The 22,885-nt window shown below is 38.3% G+C and overlaps 1 long non-coding RNA gene across 1 annotated transcript; it reads left to right on the top strand.

Annotated features, from left to right (window-relative positions):
- The first annotated feature begins 779 nt into the window (after window positions 1-779).
- Window positions 780-14,176, top strand: LOC147653620 (uncharacterized). The gene is made up of 6 exons (XR_015285531.1): window positions 780-888; window positions 3,178-3,232; window positions 4,707-4,760; window positions 6,379-7,271; window positions 8,271-8,341; window positions 12,306-14,176. It is a non-coding gene; the product is annotated as an uncharacterized LOC147653620 (long non-coding RNA).
- The last annotated feature ends 8,709 nt before the right edge of the window (window positions 14,177-22,885 follow it).

Raw genomic sequence — 22,885 nt, 5'->3', positions numbered from 1 at the left:
CTTGGGATTTGAAATCCTAATCAGTATTTTGTCATCTTTCATGCAGGATTCCTGCACTTTCCAAAGATTAGTAAGAAAAAATAGGTGCACCACATTATAACTGAAGTGTCAAAATCTTTTTGGCTAGGAATTCAAAAAGAGATCACTAACAAATATTAAGTTTTTAAGAATCACCACTGCTATTGAAACTCTCATCTGAAATCACATCCTAGGCATACAGCTACACGTTCTTTACATTGATGTAACGTTAAAGACCTGACAATCAGATTTCTCTGGGGGAAAATCACAAGATAGAGGCTTTCTCAAGTGAGATGGACCAGGCAAGTGAGTTCAGTACAACTGATGACACAGACACGTGAACTTGATAGAACAGCACAGTCCTGGGTTAGCATAAACCCAGACAGGAATCACCTGAAAAACATCAGTGAAGTCATTCTGGTGTATAATATTTGCGCTGATGAGTTAACAGGCTGATATTACTATGGCAAAAGATAGATTCCCTGCAAGAAAGAGCACTGAAGTATCAGAAATCTCTCAGATCTTCATGAAGTGATTAGTTGTCTCTGCCACACTGACAGTTCACAGTTTATTTGGTTCATAAATCTCCTCCCTTCCATCCCAGCATAAGAATTACCCCTGGAGAAGAAAGAGATGTCCTGCTGTGTCTGGTAATCTGCAATTAGAAAATGATCCCAAGGGGAACTATTAGCAGCTGGTACTGCTTAGAGCTGTCCAGACAAGCACTGATTCAACTGGAGAATCTGGAACCACAACCAGCTGCTTGACAATCCTCTCACTCATCCCATCTTGCAAACAGCAAAATCTGCATACAGCAGAGAATCTGAGCTACTGGATGACAAGGTGTTGTCATGTGCTATGGTAGAACAGGTCAGTTCTGCTCCACACAGGGTCGAAAAATGGAAATATGATCTCATTCAAGACAAAGGTCTTGAGTGTTGCATCTTGGGTATTGTAATACAATTGCAACATTTTTCAGCTTTATCTTTCTCCTCTTAAATTGGCTTAAACTTGCCCCTTCAACAATCCACACAGAATTAGATGTAATTTCAAAATAAATTATCCTTGGAATGGCAGAACCTAATTTTGCACCTGAGGCATTGTGTGTCCCTGGGCAGGTAAGAGCATGAGACTAAGAACAGGGAAAGCCAGAAAGGTTTGGTGGGAAGTTCAGTGGCCTGTGGACAGATGCATCTCAGAGAAGTAAACAAAAAGGAGGAAGGTGATGAATGTCCATAGAGGTCTTTAGGAGGTGAGAGTGGCCTGGAAGGTGGAAAGGTCATAGATACTGTGGTTGAGAAAAAGCAATTGAGAAGATTTGGCAGGTGAGTTCATATAGAAAAAGACTAAGAGTAGTCTTTTTGCTCACTAATATCTTGCTAATCAGGGTAACAAAATTTGAGGGATTTAAGATGTTGACACATCTTGTCAGGTCTGCTAATTTGTATATGAAATGCACAGCCGTTAATAGCATGGAATTTACAGAGCTTCTTCATAGCTGGTTTCTTGTTGATATTAAGCAATACTTTTGAGCAATCTGAAAATTATCCCAAGAACTGGACTCATTTCAGATTTTGCCATTTGGAAAATTTGTCAAGCTTTGAAATAGCATTTTGCCAATTACCTTCAAATCAAAATACATTTTAATTGACATTGTCAAGAACTATGCAACACTCTTACTCATCATGATGGCAAGTCCGTCTCCTAAAAACAAAATTCCTCCAGGCCTCTTAGCGTATCTGTTTCAAGTAAACAATGGTGCCATTTATTGAACAGGAAATTAAGATCCTTTTTGGAAAATTTCATTGTGTAATAAAACAATCCTTTGTTTCTCTGCACTGATTTATGCGTAATGGGCCTCTACGCAGACAACCGAGTAAACAGTGTGCACTGGACTCTCCTATAAGTGAAAAGTACATATTATGATGTTTTGCACTAACCTTTTTTTTGGGAAAGAAATGAAAAGGGAGCTTTCCAGATAGACAATAGCTATGAATTTCCTGACTGGCAGTTTAGAAGTGAATGTTTAGTGGTGCAAAGATACCACTTGTTTGACCGCAGTGAAAGCAGATGACAAAACTTGGATTAATTTGTACTGGCTGTGGTTAGACTGGTTAGATTGTCATTTATTAAACCATATGGCTCTGTGTAGGCTCCATTCCTCTGAAGATATGGGTATGGTTTTGCAACCAGCTTAAAGTAACCTAAAACTGAGCTGTCCCTGAGAGAGGCCACCCTGCTGCCTCCCTTTTGCCAGTGTGAGCACTCGAGCAGCTGTGTGGCCAGTTGGACTGAGGATCTGCTGCATCTGGAAGCTAACCCAAACACAGGCACACACCATCAAAAGAATCTCTGTTTTCACCTGGCTCAGCCCCCTAATCCTTACAGGCACTGGCCTTTGCTGGGGGAGCAGAAGAGCCAGATAGCTCCTGGAGAGGGAGAGTGAACTGCTGGCTAAGGGGAGGCACGTATGGGATGCCACAGGTCAGAAGAGAGTCTCTTTGGAGGAATAAGCTGAGCATGTAAAAGAGAGATGTTGTGCTCTGCTTCTCTTCTGGCAATGGCTTGTTCCCTAGAGCTACATGAAGTGCTGTTACTCTCCTCCCCCATTGATAATATGGGAATATTAATGCTGAATTTAACTATAGATTAATTAGTGCTGTCAAGCAGTCTTGTAACACCAATTAAACAGAAATTTGAGAAAGAGAACCCTCTTATAGATATGGAAACTTCTGCTAGCCTTAGTCTGATACTGTTGCCTGTTTGGCTATAAAATGATGATAATATATGAATAGCTGCTCCATCCACGTGAGCCTTCCAAGACAACTGTCATGACAGAAACCTTATTAAGGTTATCTTGATACAGCCAGTATTTATAAACACAACACCCTGCATGAAGAGCACTGGAAATAATAACTTTAATTCACAAATGCTTACAAGTAAGAGTAAAGCTGCTCCTGTGGTGGCTGTGGATGCTACCCGAAGAGCAGCCCTTATCAAGACACAACCTATACAGCAAGGATCCTTCAATACTCAGGATTTGATGGTAGTTTATTTGAGGTCATGAATATCCTAATGAGAAAATCCAAAATCAGGATAAAAAAAGTTTCTTTGCTGACAGCAGAGAATTTTTTCCCCACTAGTTCATTTTTTTTACAGAATTATTAGAAACTATAAAAGTAGACAAGATTTGATATGGAGCAAAAAGGACAAGGTAAGCTTTACTTTTGTCTTGGTTCACTGAATTTGTAAACAATTAAACTTCCAATGTAATTTGTTTACAAATACTTTAAAGTGCTTTCTTGCTTTAGAATGTTTTGTACTTAAGCTAGATCACGAAAAAATAAATGGTTTTTTTTTTACAACAATGCTTTCCTAAAAGTAACCCCTCAGCAATTTTTCCTGTCAAATCCACACAAAGAGAAGATACATAGGGTAAGGGATGCTTTAGCATTCTTGGCACATCTCTGGTATGGATGTTTCAGAACAACATACATTACAACAGGCTTAAGCAGAGTCATTAGGCATCAAACTGACATCTGAGCAAACCCCAGATTGGAACAATTTCCTGTACCAATGTCGTGGTTTTAAACCAGTAACTAAAAAAATTACTTATTTCTTGTTGTGAGATATGGATTAGAACAAGAGCAAAACAGGCTTAAAACTTAAAAGGAATAAACCACCAAAGTCCTAAAGTTATTTGTCTCTATGTTGTCATGTGTACAGAGAAATAGTTAAGATGTGGAAAATAAGGGGGTTTTCAGAAAGTTTATTCTGGTGTTCTTATTCTTGTAGTTTGTTAATAAACTGTCTTTATTCCTTTTAAGTTTTAAGCCTGTTTTGCTCTTGTTCTAATCCATATCTCACAACAAGAAATAAGTAATTTTTTTAGTTACTGGTTTAAAACCACGACAACCAGCTACAGAAGGAGACAAATTTTCAGTGGGGATCACTGCCCTCATTTTTATTTTGCTAATATATGGTTGTGTAAACATAAGATTCTCCCCTGGGCATGAGGATTTCAAGTGCTTAAGAAAGAGTAGCCTCATCTCATTTGCATAAGTATTCCTTGTTGGCCTGAAAATACACAAGAAAAACTTTAATGTCCCAGAGAGCCTCTGGTAAGGATATCTCTAAATTATGATAACTTGAAAGATATCCTCATTTCAAGGCATGTACTCAAATCCCCCTAACAGATAGCAAGGCTGAATATTGCATGAACTGCAAAGACTGACAAAACCTTTTTGGTAGTTGATTTTTTTTAGTAGAACTTTAATTGTTGTTCATCCTACAGGGTTTTAATAGATATTTATGGAGCCTTAATCTGCTGTTTTCATTATACACAAAGTAGCTTTTTTGAGTCTCTCCTTTGCGTGACTGCTCCCATGCAAGCCTGACTTCATGGGTGAGTGTCTTTGATCAATGATTGAACTGTTGAGGGAAGTGCTTGGTCTTTAAAACTATCTTGTTGTGAGCTGATACTTCAAATTCCACTGTATGCTACAAACATTTCCATAGATTGCAATGGACATAGATCATTAAATCATTTTTGATCATATTTGATCATTAAAAAATTTACATTTCCCATATTTGCTTTCTTTGAACATTAATTATTTCACGTTGTTCTAATATTCATAGCTTGTTTGAGCTCTTGTTTTAATTTTAACTATAGCATTTTTTAAAACTAGACTGAAAGGAGAATCTGAGTCGACAGAATTTACATCTTCCCCTGATCCTATGATGTAAGTTATATTAAGGTAAACTCAGTTTTTTTTATTTTCTTGGTTCCCTTAGATTCATAATTTATGAGATTGGTCCTCTACATTTTGCCTTGTAGTCTAAATGTAACCAAAATGTGCGGTCACTTCTGTCTTTGTCTTTAAACAAAGAATTCTTTCTTTTCATTGCATGTGAAAACACAAAATATATTATCCCTTGTATAAGTTTATATCTAGGACATGATTCCTTATAAGAGGAACAAAATTTATTTCTTCCTCTCCAGCCACTCTTGTCCTGATTACCCTCGGTAATTTTGGTACTTTTGTCTAGATCTAGAATTACAAAAAAGATCTCTATCTCAATGTGTTGTCCAGCCTTTACCCAGCTGTAAATAGAGAATCTGAGCAAGTAAATCACACAACCATATGTTCAAAAACTTTAAACTTATGCCAAGGCTGTCTTTATTTCAGTCACAGTTGATATGTACTATCTTGTATGAAATGGAATAGGCTTGGGAGCTTTCACAATTAGGGCTTCTACTGTTCTGGAAATGTCTGCATTCTGTAGAGTTTACACAGCTTTATATTAAAACAGAGATGATCCTTGGATGTAAGCATCTCTAATTTCTGTTGTGTTTTCTTTTAATGATTTGGGCTCATAATTTTGGTCACCATTATTTTCTCCCATACTCTCTTGGAACAAAATTGTAATAAATTGCTAGGCCAATAGAGATTTACAAACTTTTGCTGTCTCAAAGGAACATTTTATCTGATTAAAATATGATATCATAGTTTACTCTTGTTTTAACATTTTTTTCCTTTCTCTGTTTATATTTTATTGAGAACTGATTAACATGGAAAAAAATCTTGGTCCAATCTCTTTTGAGAATTAAAGAACTGGGAATGATTTTTCTTTTGCTCCATTCAAGATTCTCTAGACTCAGTTTTGCATTGTCCTATATGTCATTTATGCATATAGAGTAATTGAAATGTGTGCAAAAGTGATAAATCAGCATTTCCCATACATTTGGCAGTGGTTTACTGATTGGGCTGCAGAGAATATTTCTACCATCATTTGATATTCTGCAAAGACCGTGGCCAAGTAGTAGCTGGTACAGTGTTGTGGTTTGGATTTAGTGTGAGAATGTTGTTGATTCCACAAAGATGTTTTAGTTGTTTCTGAGTAGTGCCTACTTTAAGTCAAGAACTTTTCAGCTTTCTGTGCTCTGCCAGTGAAGAGGTGCACAGGGAGCCAGAGGGGGCATGGCCAGGACAGCTGACCTGAACTGGTCAAAGGGAAATCCCCTACCACAGAACGTCCTGTTCACTATATATAAGGTGGGGGGAAATTGGACAGGTGGGGCTGATCACTGCCGAGGGACTGGCTGGGCACTGGTCAGTGGGTGGGAGAAATTGCATTGTGCATCACTTGTCTTTCTTGGGATTTATTCCTCTTTCTCTTCTTATCTTCCTTTCATCATCATCATCTTTTACTTCATGGCGATTACTAAACTGTTCCCTCAATGCACAAGTCTTACCTTTTTACTGATTCTCCTCTTCTTCCCACTGTGGGGGCATAATCCATGGAGTAGATACCTCCCTTCTCCTCCAGGCTAGTTACTACAGCTCTTGCAAATTTCAGATATCCTTGGGATGCTCAAACCAGAAGAGTTTTATTGCTACATCCTCTGACTGTGTTCCAGGTCTTGTTGAACAACTACTTAAGAAAACCACCCAGAGATCTGCGCTGAGCTTGGACAGCTCGGAGTGGATGGGTGTGTGGGATAGTGTGGACAAATGCCTAGGACAGTGGGTACCTCCAGCATTTTGGAACTTAGCCCTGAACAAGTGCAGGATCCAGAAAAATGAAGAAAATAATTGGAAAAAGGCTGCAATCAGCCTGGCAATTCCAGAGAGACACAAATCACTGCAACGTGCACTATTCAGGATCCTCAAGGGAAAAGAATCTCCCTGGATTCGATGACAAAGTGACAGGCACTGCAACTGCTCCAACCCTGGCCCCAGGCCCTGCACCTGAACCAGAGCACCAACCCCCTGCCAGTGTCAGTCACCCCTTTCCACCAGAAGAAATGGACACGAGAGATTGTTTAGTAAAGGAGAACAGAGCAGGGCCAGCACAAGAATAGGAGGAAGAGGCAGAACAAGAGGGAACCACTCAATCCCTATCCCTGAGAGAGCTGTGGCATATGCAAAAAGATTTCAGCCGTCACCCAGGTGAGCAGGTGATCACCTGACTGCTTGGATGCTGGGTGACAGGGCTATGAGCCTGGAATGAGGGGGTGGGGAAACCAAGCAGCTGGGATCACCTTCTAAGGAAGGAGGCAGTGACAAGGCGATTGGCAAAGGGCCACAAGTCCTCAGCCTTTGGGAGCTGACTCCTGTGGAGTGTGAAGGAAAATCCAGGAAAAGGCTGCATAGACACTTTAATTTTCAATGATACTCTTTTAGTGAAGGGACTTTTAATCTAAGTTTCCACATGAAGAATCTAAAACAAGGAGCAAGTGTTTTGTTCTGGTAAGTGTCACTCTGTGATGACATGGTTCATGAATAATGGCCTAAAGTCCTTGTTTTTATTTATTCCTTATTTGCAAAGAAAGCAGTTTGTCAAATTCAAATTTCCATAAATGAAAGCAATAACGCTCAAGTTCCTGAGGCATACATACACTTATGTAAGGCCTGAAGTAAATTGAAACAGATTAGGCATAAGTTTCGAAAAGAGGGAGATACTTGGAGTAGAAAGTATTTATACTAAATGCTAGAATATAAAGAATGGCTGGATGTATGTGGAAAAATTATATTATCAGGACATTAAAGTAAAAATACTTAATTATTAAAGAAGGAAAAAAAATTAGAATATTAAAACCAAAGTCAAATAGACTAAAATTTTTTGGTAAGGCATGGAATTCAGACATTGAGACTTAATGCATTCCTTGAAATAGCTATCTTGACTCATCCTTTTCTCTGTAAAAAGGACAAACTCAATACATCCTACTTCAAAAAGATTAAAAAACCAGAACCTTAGGTTCATCTCTAGTTAAAACACTGGTTGTGCATGAAGTAAATTGGCAGATTTTACAAATAGTAAAGGCAGAACAAAAGAGGCTTTCATTAAAATTTCGTATAACAAACTTTCCTATCACAGAATTATATTGTCACTTCATTACACTCAGAAAATATTCGAAATTGAATTATCAAATAAACTGCTTATCCCACTAGTGTAAGATTGCTCCAGGGCACAGAACAGTTTGAAGCAGCCTTGTTTCACCTTTGGCCATCTTAATTGCTCTGTTTGCTTAAAAGGCATCTTTTACAAACATTTCAAAATGATCTGCCCAATGCTTTGGGAAAATGAGACACTAAATTATAATACACAGGAAGCGTATAGTGACTGTGGTTACAGCCTGCAAACAAACACAGAAAAATAGAGTAAGTTTGCTATAGCCCTGCATGGAGTGCTGAAAATGCTGCTGTTTGCCTAAACTCCCATGTATTCAATTTGATCTTTTCTTACAGACACGCTGCACTTTATTCTGTAGCAAATGCTGTAGCTCTGTTGATGCTGCTGTAGCTCCACAAATGGTAAGGTAAGGCAAAGAAAGAAAAATGCAGACAGGGGATTTAAAATGCATGAACATATTATTCAGGAGGATTTACTAGTTTTAAAATATTGATACAACTGCCAAAAAGTGTTGTTTCAATTGAGAAGGCTATTTGCCCAGTAGTACAGGATAAGGCCCTGACCCTGAAGTTTAAGATGGCCCTTCAATTTCCCTGTGAAACAGATTGTTAAATTCACCCTTATGTCATGCTAAGACTGCTGAAGATAGCTTGGGAACACCAGGGTCTTGCAAACTATGGTGCAAATAATTCTGAATAATGAACACATTGAGTGAAGAGTCACACAACAGTTGTCCTTCATCAAAAAGTAATCATCTCTATCTCTGGTGGTTTGTGGGCTGCCTCAAGCTGATCCTAGGTATTACATATCTTTGTAATGACGAGGACTCTCCAAACAGCATTTTGAACAAATTTCCTGAGAAGACTGACATATCAGGCTGCCTTACCCTTCACTAGCAGCCTTTTCAAAATCACCCTGCTTTGCAGGGGTATTTATCTACGTTCTGAAAGATTTAATATTGTCTGTAAGCCACTAGCACATCAGTATTGCCTTCTGGTACGGGCTGTTACTGCATTAGTCCTCTGTCCTCACAGAAATAAGCTACAGTAGGGCTTTTGTCCTGTCTTTCTGGGATGCACATCACTCCAAGCCAGTCTTGTCCTTTCACTGATGCTATCTGGACTGCCCTGAGGTCTGGGACACTGCAGTTTTGTTTCCATTTCTCTGACTATATGCTTTGTGATACTGTTTCCCACCATCACTGCCTTTCCATTCTAGTACACATGAATTTGGCCTTAGAATCTATAGCACTATTAGTTGAAGGGAATTTCCTACAAAATCTGTCCTGTTGCATCACAAACTTGCTGCTCTGAAAAGCAAGGATGATCAGAGAAGTCTGTGACTCCAAGAGAAACCACTGCAGGGACAGCCCATGACACATGGTTCACTGTCCCCCTTCCATTATTTCTAACATTATGTACTCAGCATTAGTAAAGGCAGCCAAAGCTTCTCCTTCTGGTAATCTGCAAACTGTAGCTTTGTCACAAGAACAGAAAGGATATGGCAAAAATCATTTTAGCTAAAAGCTTCTGATCAGGACTGAGCAAAGGATCTCCTAGGAATTATCTGATGTTTCCTACTTGGTCCTGTCTTGTAAAGAAAGAGCCTCTCTTTCTATTGAAATCAACTACTCATTTTGCTAAGCATTTCATTTTTATTATCAAAACAACTTGCACAGCTAACGAAGTCATTATTACAATTAAAATGACAACTGTATAAGAAAAAGCTCCATTTGAAAATGGCTGCAGCTGTGGGAAGCCACCTTTAGGAGAGATTCCAGGGATTCCCACCATGGCTGCAATATGAGCAATCTATAATTTTTGGAAAGGTCCCCAGCTGTTGAATCCAGTAAAGGTAGGATGTTTTAGCACATACCTCAGTAGTTTAGCAGGTACCTAAAGGCATTAGTTTAAAGTTAACAAATAACTGCCTTTATCTGATGGAGTCTGAAGGTAATTTCTGTGCTTATTGTAATCATGATATTCATGGAGATTATACTACAAATACAGAAATTCTTGTCACTTTTTTCATTGCAAAGATTGGCATACACTACTCATCCATTTCTAAACAATCTATAAAGCCATATATGACTAAGTTAAATACAGGCAAACATCTCACAGCTGTATGTACAGGACTTGACAGATACTCTATACTGATTTGCAATTTAAGACAGCCATATCTGGGTAGTAAAACCATCCAGAAAGTTTTCTCTTGCTCTAATCTATCTTGACAGATAAACTACAAGGTTAAAACTGTACATATTTTGGGTTACCACACTGAGCAAGCAGGTCAATTCTCAGCTGTATGACCCCAATGGCAACATACTTGTGTTTTAATATTATTGTACATTTCTAACAACAGTTACGCTTTCAGCCAAACAAACAAAACAAAGAAATAAAAATAGAGAAAAAAACCCCAAGAAACTAAACCTAAACAATCAACCAACCAAAACCCTCAAAAACCCTCCCAAACACACAGTCTCTGGCTTTGATCATATATTTTCTTTACATCGGTTTTCTCCCATAAGAGTTTTTAAATATCCCCAATATAGCCCTGCACAAAGTGACTTTCTTTTCTAACCTCAATGCTACAAAACTACACGTGATGCTACACCAAGTATATTATACCATAATAAGCATTTCTATAATTAACTGATTCACCTTTTCTTTTTCATAGTGCTATCTCCACAGTTCTCTCAGCTCTTGATCACTTCAGTATCAGAACTCATTTGGGTTCTCATTTTAAATATCTCTCTTTCTTTTCTTTCCACTGGCTATTTTGCAGCTGATGTACACACTCCTCTCAGACCTCCTTTATGTATGTATTCACATATTTAATTGAAAATATATTACTGATTTTCATAATGCTATTGTCATTAAGCCTGAACAATTTTTTTTATTGTGATAACTCTCATATTTGATTACTTTGAACCCCTCCTTTTAATTGCCTAAAATTTGCTGACAACTGGGAACTTTTTGCTGTCTTTTTCTTCCAAAACTTTTTGGAAGTCATGTTATAGATTCTATGAGTGCAAAAATAAATCAGCAACTGAAAAGATAAAAAAAAGACCCAATAAAAGTAAATGGTTCTCTTTCTTTCATCTACCACTATTTTTTATTTTTTTTTAGATCAGAATAGATGTATTGTATCCAGATTTCTTCATCATGCTGCTAGATAAGTCAATATCTGGAAGCCAATAAAAAAATATCCTAATATGCAGCAGTTTCTAAGAATTTCTTGTTCACTTTTTACCCCAAAATTCCACTAGAATGGTGAACACCTAACAGCAACTAAATTTTTACTGTGAAGGCCTCAGGCAGACTCTTTCTATAAATACTAGATAATTTCCTTCTCTGGAGGTTTTCTTTTACATGCTCATATTTCTCCAGGCTGATACAGCTTTCCGTATTCCTGTTGGTAGTTTCTCACATGGTTTCTCTCCTGAGCCTTTTACTCTAAGAATAGGGAGTAGAAAATTTATGTTCTTGTTCTGAAAGGTCTGTGTGTTTAGTGGAAGAGAGCAGCCTGGTCAGCTCAGGAACAAGCCTGATCTTTCACATGAACTACTTGTACTGATCACTAGCTGATTGCTACCTAGCTGTTACCTGGGAACTCAAAGTTTCTAGTTTATTCCAGCAGCAGCAGCAAGGGGATAAATGGGAAACAGATTTCTAAAACTCACAGCCTCCATAAATTACAAAAGACACATTTTTAATATAATTGGAATGCTAAAGATATTTTTGTGTGTTTGTGTGTGTATATATATATATATATATATATATATATATATAAATAAAATGAGATGTGTCTTAATTTAACAAAAACCCCCAAACCCTTATGTTTTGACTTTTGAAGCTAATTCTATCCCCATCCAATTAAGATATTTTCTTATTCTTTGTCTCCCACTCAAACTTTCAAATACACATGCAGCATTTGTTACAATGCCTGGACTTTACTGGCTTGGTAAAGAACAGGGACTCACCCAGTTTAGAGCTAATGGCTTTCTCTACTCTCTGGACAGCATCTGGCAATCTTCTTCCAATAAATCTTCCTCTTCTGTCTTTTTGTCACAACACACACAGTTACGAGGAACATATGATATCGTTTTAGTTGATACATCTTCAGTTTGAAAATTTCTGACAGCAGGCATAACTGTGAAACTGTTCCCTGGAAATAACTTTCACAGCATGAAACTGTTTCCTGGAGATAATCACAATTGATAAATTAATTAATTAAGATTTCCAGTCTTACTGGAATGATGAGCAGCATTCAGAAAAAAAAAAAAAAAAAGGATTTGCAATCAGGTTTAAAATCCAAGAACAAAGTCAGGGCCTGTTTTTGTTTACAAAACTGTTTTTGAACTGTTCCAGGTCTGGATTACAGCAGTTCTACATGTTGATGTCGGAGTCATGAGAATGTTGCCTGTGCAACATTATCCATCCAATCATGACTATCGATTATTTATCCTTTTTTGTGAGATACATACAGATAATTCATTCTTAGAGAAACTAACTTGATGAAGAAGACATAAAGAATTTAAATGGTCTAATGTGATGATTCTTCTAATTTTATTTGGAAATTTGCCATGAACTGTACTTCTGTGACCACACATCTCTTTGGTTTCAAGAACTCTTCATTCCAAAGTCACAGAGGTACATCTGACACATAAAGACCGTGGAGGCTGTTTCTGCTCTGCCTTGCCAGCAGCACCTGAGTGGGCTTGACTTGTTTGGGTTTGTACAGGAGCTTTGCCTGGTGATACAGTGTAGATACAGAGCTCCTAATACATGGTTGTGTTACAGGTACAGGTCTAGTTGGGTTTTCTTTTCTTTGTAATGCCTGATGTGACTCTGGTGGTTCATCAACAAAACTGAGGTCAAAAGAACTTCCTCTAAATGATTATGTATAGGAAATTATACAATCACATAGTAAAACCTGCCTTTAGGCTGCTGCTACGCTTGGCAGCCGAAGCAAAATAAGGCCACCTTCTGTTCCATGCACAGCACAGGGACTCCACGTGGTCTGTGTGGCCCTGAGAGACATATCCTTCCAGGGTCAGATATCTCTGGATACCCATTTACCTACAGAGATTTCATCTAAATCCTCCAAACTAGACCAGCTGGTGCCTCAAGACTTAAAAAGACCATCAACAAGAAGAATGAAGAGTCATCATTTCAAACAAGATGGCTGCCAACAAGAGCAGCAAGGCCCAGCTGAAAAAAATTACTGTAGTCACTTTGGAAATTAAAATCACAGTGTCCAACAATGCTGTTAGACGTTACTTCAATTAGTTCTTCTTGGCAAGGCTACTGGGACAGACAAATGAACCTCAAGGGGGATATTTGTGGTGGAAAATTAAGTACAAGAGATCCCAGTCTAGATCCAGAAAAGTCTTCTGACAGATATATCCTCTGAACTAGCCAAATCCTGCAGCCCATGAGGAAAGACAAACCCTTGAATCTTGTCTTCCTGTTCCACAAAAGTGCTCAGAAGCCTAGTAGATGGTGAATTTAAATCAGGGAAAGCTCTGCATCTGGGTACAATTGGAAATACCATGTATTGATATTTACACACCTCAAATTATGAGAGCAAAAACATACAATGAGGTGAAAACAATTCTTTTGGGGATGCCACATTAAAAATAATCATTTCCTGCAATTTAGAAAAACACATTATGAGACTGTAATCACCCCTTTAAAAAGCAGGAAACATGCTAGGTGACAAGGACATAAACTTCATTAGGAAGTTTCCAGTTCAGCTCTACTTTCAGATCAATGAGGAGCTGCTTCCAAGAGCTACTAGTTTCTAGTTTTTAACTTTCAACAGCTCACCTTCTGGAAACAGGAGAGTTACTTCTATTTTCAGTAAGACATCATGAAAATATGTTAAATGATAGCTCCAGCAGTCAGCAGAGCGGAAGAAGAGATCAGCACGTGATGATTTACACCATCTGTAGAATCACCCACTGACCTATTTCTATTCTTCAACTGCCTGTACCGTCCTATCTCCCCTTTCTTCCTCCCTTCTTTCTTCCCACATGCTCTTCCCTCCCACAGTTTCCACCATCCCAGCCTCCCTTTAATTTAATCCCTTATTCTCAATGCTCCTTTGCTCAGTTTCATGCACCACATGAATCTAGACCTCCCATGCATGAACCTGGAGTGAAAAGTCTATAATAAAGAATCAGTCACTGGACTTAATTGTCCATGCTTTTTGCTGCGCAAGTTTACAATTTGTCCCAGAAGTTAGATTTTCCCCCTGATAGTTGAACCTTTGCTTTGCATGGCAGAAGGAAAGAGGCTGCCTGCTTATGAAGAATGGGGAAGGAGGACTCTGATGAAGCCTCCCACGCCCCCAGCACATAACATCTCACTGAGAACACAAGGATGTTGATGGGTATTCAGTCTGGAAAATGATAAATCACAGAGACAACATAATGGCCAGACACATCCTCAGTTAGGGAGCATGCCTGGCAAGTGTGGATGTATTTGCACAATGTGCTCACCACCCGACTGCTCAGCACCCAGTGGTGCAGGAAACATCCAAGGGCAGCAAAAATGCCAGTGGAAAGGGGGAATGCTGCCCAGGTGGGCATCCACCTCATTTCCAAAAACTGCTCAGAAAGCTGTTTGTGGTTTAATCAGCGTCGCAGCAAGCGGCTTCCAACAATGCTGCATTACTTGACATGCAAAACTGATATCCTTCCTCCCTAGCCAGCAGGTCCAGCCACACTGTTGTGTTTGTCACAGAAGGAGCAGAGAGGATGGGGAGGAAGGAGGGCACACTCATACCTCTGATGTGCTTTCTGTTTCCTTATAGCCCATTCCAGTTGCCTCCAATTGGTGCTGGTGCCCACCCCCCCACCCTCCCACACCCCCTCAGTGTCTTTCTGCCCAGCTTTCTCCAGCTGTCCCACTGCTGCCAGTGGCAAGTCTCAGCCACTGTCTGGAGAAACAACAGCTGGTGAGAACTGGGCTCTCTCCAGTATCATAGGAGTCGCCTCTAGGGCAGGTTCCCTTCCCATACTGGCCTTATGGCTCCTGTACTGCTCATGTACAGCCAACAGACAGACAAGTTGCATCCTACCCACAAAGCCAGCCTCTGTCTGGGTATTCTCTTAGGCATCAGAAATGATTAATTCTTGTATTCACAGGGACACAGCCCCAACTGGAAGGTGGAGTAAGTCACAGATTAGTGGTTAGACAGTCTAAAAGAGATGTGAAATAGGAGTTTTTTAATGCTCCCAGGCAAAGGAGAGAAGTACAACTCTGGGACAGTCCATGGTGTTAGCATGATTTAAGTGGGAATAGTAGCCAAGACTGTGCCTCCTGGTGCATGAGAGAGGAGGCTTTGAGAGCAGACCACCAGACACAGCTCAGCACAGAAACTCTTGTTTCTGAATTCTGGTAAGGTACAAGCAGTTCATGCATGACACAGAAGAAAAATTGCTGAGCCCTGTGAAAGCTGAAGTATTTCTGAAAATGTACAGAGGCTGAACCTTCAAAACCTTTGAAAAGCTAAGGATTTTAGAGGCCTCCCATCAGGTCATATCTGAGCCCTGGTCTGAAGGGTAACAATTTGGGTGCTGGTGTTCATGGGTCCACTGTGAATATCAAAGTTCTTCACAGGTTCTGGTCTACCAGCCTTAGGAACAAATGTGATCATCAACAGATAATGGTTCAAATTTGAAAAATCCAGGGCAAAGTACAACACCACATTTGAACTCATCTCAATTACGATTAAAAGAATATGTTCCTGCCACAGAAATTTGGCACAATTTGGGACATATTTTGGCTTTGCTTCTGGGCTCTATCTTGAAACTCTGCTTCTGTAAAGAATAGTGGAATTGCTTAAGACTTTTGGGCACTCTTTGGAGTGTATGGTATTTAGCAACACACAGTTGAGTAAATTAAGAGGAAAACTTGAATTAGAGTTGTCTAGGTCTATAGTTAGGATTAATATACCTACAAGTAAATGGGACTTTCTGACCTCTCATAGAGTCCTTACAAACACAGTGAATATAGATGTCTTAGTGAAACACCCCCACATATTTCTAGTAAAATTAATTGTTTAAAACTGGAGTGTTTGGGTGTACTGAGACTCGGTGAAGAGCATTTCCCACATCTATACAGTTTTGGAGTTTACAAAAAGTTTACAAAATTAAACAACAATGTTGAATTTATGGAATTCCATTTTCAGCACAGGCTGCCAAAGCTGCCAAAGCTCCCAAGGTGCAGTACACATACCTTTACAACCGCTCTAAGAGTCTACCAAAAGTCATCAGCCACCAAATAATTTCATTCATTTCTGAAAACCCAGTCAGTAGATGAAGAGATATAGGGATGTCTTACTGCATGGAGGTTTGGTAAGGAATTGCAGGCTAAGGAGCATGGAAATGGTGAACACTGTTTTCTGTGGAGTGATGCAGTGCACTTAGAAATTGATGGGATTCTTCTGATGACTTTCCTTTGCTCTCAGCTGCCCTTAGGAAGGCATTTAGGCAGGACTATGCCTCCTGAACCACTGAGACTGCCACCAACAGATCCATGAGCACAAGTTTCTTGACTTTGTTTTGCTCCCCTTTCACAAGGACAAACTAATTTGTAAGATTGAAACATAATTAAAATTTTGATGTCTGCTGCTTTCTCTAAACAAAAGATGCTAAGCAATATAGCTGAAAACTGTGCTGAACTTTTGCTCTGCTCAGAAAAAATAAGATGGATGGATGGATGGATGGATGGATGGATGGATAGACAGATGCACTAAACATGCACTAAACACAAGCACCCCATGCTTGAAAGCTAATGAAAAACACATTTTGTGGCTTTGACAAATTAACAGAGCAGAGCAACCTAGTTTTATATCTTATTTCCTGTTTTTCTAGTGAGTTTTGGCTTGGAAAGCAAACAGACTTGTGCACAGATGAATAATGTGTTTAGATTTAGATTTGGCCAGAAAAGGAAGTCACGGAAGACCTTTTTACTTGGATGGAAATAAAGTATGTTACTCTGATGTGACTCTATGGGATTCAGTTCTGTTGCTGCTTTCATAGCTGATTGCAATGTGCTAATGTCCTAGTGCCAAATCTCAAATGGCTCAGTGAAGTCAGTGGGAGTTTTGACTAAGTCAAATCTAAATGACATCTGAAGAAGGATGTTAGGATTTGCCTTGTCACAAGAGCTTCACTGGCACCCTAAAACCTTTACACCCTGAAAAAGAAAGAAAAGTATTTTAGAAGAGTCCTAAACACTCTGTAACTGAGATGGTTTCTGGAGCACAGACAGGCACTCAGGAAAACAGCTGTAGGACCGTTTTCCAGTAACCCCATCAAATCACAGTGCAAAGGGCATTTCAAGGACAGACTGGAGTTGTAGCACACAGCACTGATGTCAGGCAAGCTCTCAGGGTTCGCAGGGTAGCCTGCAGAAGGCTGTCCATGTCAGACCCATCCATCTTCTCATGCTGGCCCCTTTACATGACTTGGAAAGAGAGATGATTTGTACAGCACGATCAGGAATTCAGTGTTTCAGATGAAACCATCAACCTTATTCTCAGCTGAGATTCCTGTTAATAAAAAGCAGAAAGTCATGCCTTAGCTTTTGTGGGTTTAATTATCATCCTCCTGTAGAAGGAATTGATCTGGGTGGAATAAAACTCCTGATCCTGACTCTTAACAGGGCACTTCTGCGGTGTCAAAACCATGGTCATCAGTGTAAGACCAAGTTCATGATTTTAGGGGATTATACAATGTCCTCAGTTGCTATTTATATGCTTTTTAAGTAGCTGCATTTTTCAAAAGATTTCAAGCCTATGTAGCCAGAAAATGCAACCTATATGGATTTAAACCAGCATATCAACAGAAAGAACTTTTACTATTTTTAACCCCCTCTATTTTTAAACTACTCCCGTGAATTATCACGTTCTGGGGTCTCTGGGGTTTGGAAGGCTTGCGATTCACATCAGTTCCCAGTTCCAGAGGGTAAGAACTGTTCAGTGTTCTCCTCTCCTTGAAATTTCCATTAAGCATAAAGATTAGCATTAGACTGCTGTGACAGCCTTGTAATCAGAACTTCCTTTCATGAGCAGCTGGCTGGAGCCACAGATGTTTCTTGTATTACATATCATAAAATACTCACCTGAATGCACAGATTATAGCCTTTTTTAGACATTAATCTGGTTTGGATGTTGGCCAGCTAGACATTTTTGAGGCACTCTGTTTAATCAGCAGTCCTCTGCCTTCTCTTCATCCTTCCACAAGTATACATACTTATACACATACAGAACAGCTAAAAGACATAATTCAGGAATTCCGGTATGAATATTTTGAAGTATCAACATGAAGCCTTATATGCTTCAGACCTGTGTATCCTCCTGAAAACAATACTGGCTGTCTGGCGTACACCATGCGGTAGGCTGACCTTGGCTAGATGTCAGGTGCCCACTGAAGCTGCTCCATCACTCCCCTCCTGAGGCTTGTGGGTAGAGATTCACTCATTATTGTCACAGGCAAAACAGGCTTGACTTTTGGAAATGTATTAAATTTATTACCTATCAGTGTAGGATCAGAGTAGGATAATGAGAAACAAAAAAGAAACCTTAAAACTAAAACCTTGAAACTTCCTTACATGCCTTCCAGTTTCAGATATTGGGTAATCCTGGGATTCTAGGACTATGCAATGGATAGTTAGAGAGATATAAAATATTTTTTTTCAGTGGCTTTGGGGATAAATATTAAATAATCTACACACTGCTACATTATAAGTCCTGGTTGTATAAACCAATGAAATCCATCCAATATTCTTGTCTTTCTTGAACTTACAGAATTAATTTTAACTACTCCAATTAATGATGCAGAGAGTTTAAATATTTTTACAAAGTATCTTTAAAAGTACACATTAAAGTCATCTTTCCTCCCCAGCCACCCTGGAATGCAAAGGAAAACCATTTCAGTGCCTCCAGTTATCATAATTGCAAGCTCCCAGTATATAGGACTAAGAATGCTTCTAGACTAGAAGGGTAGAAGTACAAGCTATAAAACAAAGGGAAACCAGAACAGACAAAAGAACAATGAATGCAAGAAAGGAGAAAAACCATCTGGTGATATCTTCTCTTAGCTCAATACTTTTCATTGCTGTCCTGAGAGCCTCTGTTGCCGGCCACAGACACAGCACACAACTCCCACTGATTCCCTTACAAAGCATTCCATGTTTCTTGTAACATGTTTGCTGTATTACCCATTGTTCTCAGGTTAATATTCCTTTCTTCTTCTGTTCCTTTCCACTGCCCTACAAGGACTGGATTTTTCTAGCCCCTCAGTTTACAACTACTCAGAGTTCACACCCTTTTCATCCTCTCTCTCATGAGCTTTTGCAGTGCCCTTTCCAGAAAAAATAAACTTTCAGATTGCACAGTGATTAGAGAGATTATTCACATTAAGCATTCCCCTTGTGAGCATGAATACAACAAAAGCCCATTTGAGAAACTCAAGCAGTCTGCTGGAACTGGGAGAGGTATCACCTATCTCCTGCAGAAGTGGCCTTTTAATTCCCCTGTTAGATTTAATCAACCATTTGTGTCTATAATCTCACCAAGAAGCTCTTTTGCTTCCTGAGGTTTGCATGAATTTCAAAAGCTGCTGCTAAATCACCAGAACAGTTATATTAGTTTCCAGGTTTTTTTTTTAATTCCCTATCTGCTTATCTAGTGCTTAGCCTATTCTGAGATCCAACTAACAATTAAAAGCTCATGCATATTTTTTATGTTGGTAAAGCATTATATAAAATATCAGAAAGCAAACAGAAAGGTCTGCTGTTTCTTCAGGATATTCCTCCCTGATATTCCTCCTACCTTCATCCACACAGACACTAAAATGACACAATATAGGATAGAACCTGAAGAAATGCCCATTTACTTGGAGATTTGACTCCACGCAGAGAACTGTGTATGTCATAAAACTTTTTTACATAATCGCCCCCTTTTTCCAGCCAAGTTTCCTGTTGTCCCAACAAATTATCTACAGGACAGAGTTTGATCCAATATTTTGTTTCTAAGATAAATATTTTGATATTTTCTCTCCTTTCAGAAAATACAGGCAGTGAGTTGTTTTCAATTAAGGATTTGGGAGACGCTTGTGAAGTTGGGTAAAAAACCAGTTGAAAACTCTGATAGCTTTGGCACAGCACCAAGCATTACAAAAGCAAAAACCCCATGTGATTGCCCATTACTGCCATCTCCAAATGAAACTGTGACATTGAATTCTTCCATACTCATGTCTTAAGCTTTTCTGTTAAGTGAATGTGCTTCATTCGGCTACGGTTGTTAAATTCATCATAGCAGGTGTAATATCGACATGCCTACAAGAAAGCTGTTAGCTACTGAGTACTTAAATGTGGAATTTCCCATAGCAGGTAATATGTGAAATCTAATAATTATTATAAAATTACTATTTATGATAAGTGTACTAAACGCAGTATAAAACATTTAGAATTTCTTCTACTTTACAAACAAACAAACAAACAAACAAACCCCAAAAAGATGTTAAGAAACATCTTTGTATATGAAAATGTGTTTGTTCCCCATAATAGGAAACAGAACAGTTTTCATTTTGATCTGTGGGCCACATTTCCCTGATCATATAGGTAAAAAATTTTACTTATTGTCAGATTAAAACTGAACTAGAGTGTACAGCAGCCCAGTACACAAATTTAGCTCTTAGAAAACATTTTAAAACCTAAGGATTCAATTTTATACCAGTTGGGCATGGACTTTGTTCCATTCCTACAGAGGAAGTATAAAGGAAATTTTTTTTCCAGCCTGAAATGAAGAGGAAGCTGAAGACATAAGTAAATATCAGGGATAGGCACTCTCTTCAATAATTTCTTTTTTAGGAAGCAAACTGCAATGCAAGTTTTGAGAGGCTAGAAAAGATACGTGCAGATAATGTGTTTAAAAAGTGATACAAGCAATTTAAAATTATTTTTCCCATAAGTAGAATTGTTAGTCTGAGTCATCCAAGAATCTTCACAGGGTCAAAAGCAGAGAGTTACACTGCATACCCATATGGAGTTGGTACTGAAGAATTTTTTTCCAAGTAGTTTCATAACCTCACAGGACTTGTGGAAGAAATAAAAAACTTAATATAGGTTCTGGCGCAGTAGAATCAAACAGAGATTCAGTACATTCATAGCAAGCTTGCTTTAGCTTGTAAATCTGTTATGGTCAGATGAAAAGAATAATTCTGACTATAAAATTAATATAACCACTATTATAAAAACATATTTTCAAGTTGATTCTTTTCATGATACATATAAATGGCTTATAGCACACTATAAACATTCACAGTTAAAGCAGTACCCTGGATCTAAGGGTTTTTGTACTTTTATTTAATATTTGTAGTTTAATTATGTAACTGTATCATCTCATAAACAAGTTACATATGTAATGTTCCAGTGAAATATATTTTAAAAATTATAGCAGCCCAAGAAGAACATTCACACTGTTTGAATTAAGGCACCTATTTCAGGAACCCCCTGTTAATAGAGTAAGATTCCACTGAAGGTTAACTCAGGGAATCTTGCTTAGAAGCCTATTATCAATAATTCTGCAAAGAGTTTAAATGTTAAGTATATGACACCTGTGAAACTACAGTGGACATATTTTCCTTCAAGATTTCTATAGCAATTTTTTATTTTAAAAATAGTCCTTTGCAACTACTCTTTTTGGAATAAAATCCATTCCTGCAGTTTGCACCAGATTCACTCTTTTACTGTTTCAACTATTTATCTTATCCAGGCCCAGTTGTTTACTGTGTCAAATTATGTCTTGAATAGTTGCTTATTCAAGGTTTCCTACGTGATTGTTTATGCATCAAGGTAAGAAAAAATAAATCAGTCTTAAGAAAAAAATACATTGTGAATAACAGTTCTGAGGATTTTCCTTCTTAGCATGGAAATGTGCTCACTGCTTTCATTCTGGCAGTCTAGTGTACCTCAGTGCAAATGAATCACAGAAGATTTAGCTTTTGGAAAGGCTCTGTGAAGTCTTTGCCAAATTAACAGTATTCCTAAGACAGCAATATCTTCTTCTCCCTGACTTTCAGATTTAGCTGTTGTCTTAAAATTCTTTTTGTTATACTAGAAAAATGTTATACTAGAAAAAATGTCCTTGCATTATAGGAAGTACTACCAGCAACATAATTGGTTTGATGGATACAGACATACAGACACCAACAAAATATGGTATAAAATACTAGAACTCCTTCTGAATTTCTTTCTTAACACTAGGAAAAAAACCTTACACCTCAAGATCTAGTTTTATCTTGGCTGTGAATGAGTGAAGAAACAAAGGTCCATACATAACTAAAATTATCTTGAAGAAAGTGATGACCCTGATGGAATGCAGTAGCTGCCACAGCTGTATTTCAGAATACACTGGACAATAAAATGATACATCATGGGAAGATTTACATCTCTTATGTGTTCTTGTGGAATTCTTCCTCTGCTCCTTGGAGAGACTGAGCTTGTCTTTTAAATATATTATCAAGCTAGAGAATTGATTTATTTACATATCTATGATTTTTCTCAATACACCAGAAAGAAGTTTAGTAACAATAAAAAGGTTTAGTAACAGCTACAAATGCCTTAAGCTGGTCTAACCATCTTTATTTTGGATATTCAACATTAAGGACATTTCCAAAGTATATATGGCATAACAGCAGCAATCATTTTAATCTGAGCCTTCATTCTGTAAAATACCTGAATAAACTAAATAATAGTGTAGAAGAAAGTGCACTGTTTTCTTCAAATGGGATATGCAGAACCAAAATATTCTCTATGTATATTTAAGATGAAGATATATTCCATATATCTTCATATAACGCAAGTCTCCATTCTAACACAGTCCCTAAGTGAATGAGGTGAAGTTATTTGGTCTCTCTCCTCTTTGATTTTCT

Source organism: Cyanistes caeruleus, chromosome 4 (genome assembly GCF_971803275.1).
Source record: "Cyanistes caeruleus chromosome 4, bCyaCae1.hap1.1, whole genome shotgun sequence".
NCBI classification, from domain to species: domain Eukaryota; kingdom Metazoa; phylum Chordata; class Aves; order Passeriformes; family Paridae; genus Cyanistes; species Cyanistes caeruleus.
The sequence above is the reverse complement of the archived record's forward strand: the minus strand, read 5'-3'. Positions and strand labels throughout refer to the sequence as shown.